We start from the raw sequence: 991 nt of genomic DNA, 5'->3' as shown, positions 1-991 counted from the left end.
TTATTAGTTTTAACAACATATGTGCTTCCATCAATTAAATGAGATTAATTTGGTACAAGGGCAAATTAATCTGCCTTAATTGAACAGTCAGGTGATCGCTGCCCTGCAGGACCTGACATGCATTGCTCTTTGATTCCTTATGCTCATAAGATCACTATACCTTTTCCTTGGTGTTAACTTTGCAATAGACAACAGTTGGATGGTTTTCATTGAATTTATTAAAGACTTGAAAAAACATACATGTACAAACTTGTGTTATTGATAACTGTGATGGACAAAAAGGAAGTTGGCATTAATAGGCCGCATTGCATAGATGTACAATAAAGAATAGGGTCCGGAAGGACAACTGGCATACCCACTAAAGAGTACCGGGCAAAACCAGTGGCCCTGTGTTGGTCACAGGTGCCTGGGATCCCAAATTTGGGTACTAGACTTTTGGGGCCCCGGGAGAGTTGCAGCACATCTGTATACCCTGTTTCCAGGGATTGCTTCTGGTCAGCAGTACTTTAACACCCAAGTACTCCAGTACTAAGCCTCCCCTCCTGCAAGAGGTGGAGGGGGCCCAGGCCTGCAGGCTTGGCAAAGACCCCAATGAAAAACTTCTTACTTGACTTTTTACTTTACTTTTGTTCAACATTGCCATAGGTTGGATACTTTGTAGACAACCTGTCTACCAACAAAGTGCCCACCAACTTATCTGCTGGCTGGGCAGGGAAACAACAGCCAGATATGTTCACAACCCTCCCCACTTTCCCCCGGACCCGCCACAGACATAGATATGATGTTCCTCCATTACTTTATATTAGGGGATACTTTCCCCTTCCCTGTAATGAGGGACCACAAACCACTTTTGACATTATTTAAAAAGGTTCTATTACCCAGCTCGGAGAGATGCTTTTCCATCAAATCTGAACATGTCCGTATTAGCAACACAAATGTTTCCATGAGAAATAACACCCCCACCCAATTCTGTGACAAATTTAGAAATATT

General features: G+C 42.8%; 1 long non-coding RNA gene across 1 annotated transcript; it reads right to left on the bottom strand.

Annotated features, from left to right (window-relative positions):
- Positions 1-200: 200 nt before the first annotated feature.
- Positions 201-668, bottom strand: LOC134255014 (uncharacterized). Its single transcript, XR_009989427.1, has 2 exons — positions 588-668; positions 201-432 (listed from the first exon to the last, which is right to left on the bottom strand). It is a non-coding gene; the product is annotated as an uncharacterized LOC134255014 (long non-coding RNA).
- Between the last annotated feature and the right edge of the window lie 323 nt (positions 669-991).

The sequence above is a fragment of the Saccostrea cucullata genome, unplaced genomic scaffold (genome assembly GCF_032062105.1).
Source record: "Saccostrea cucullata isolate Sc308-1 unplaced genomic scaffold, CSIRO_AGI_Scuc_v1 ctg16855, whole genome shotgun sequence".
NCBI classification, from domain to species: Eukaryota; Metazoa; Mollusca; class Bivalvia; order Ostreida; family Ostreidae; genus Saccostrea; species Saccostrea cuccullata.
The sequence above is the reverse complement of the archived record's forward strand: the minus strand, read 5'-3'. Positions and strand labels throughout refer to the sequence as shown.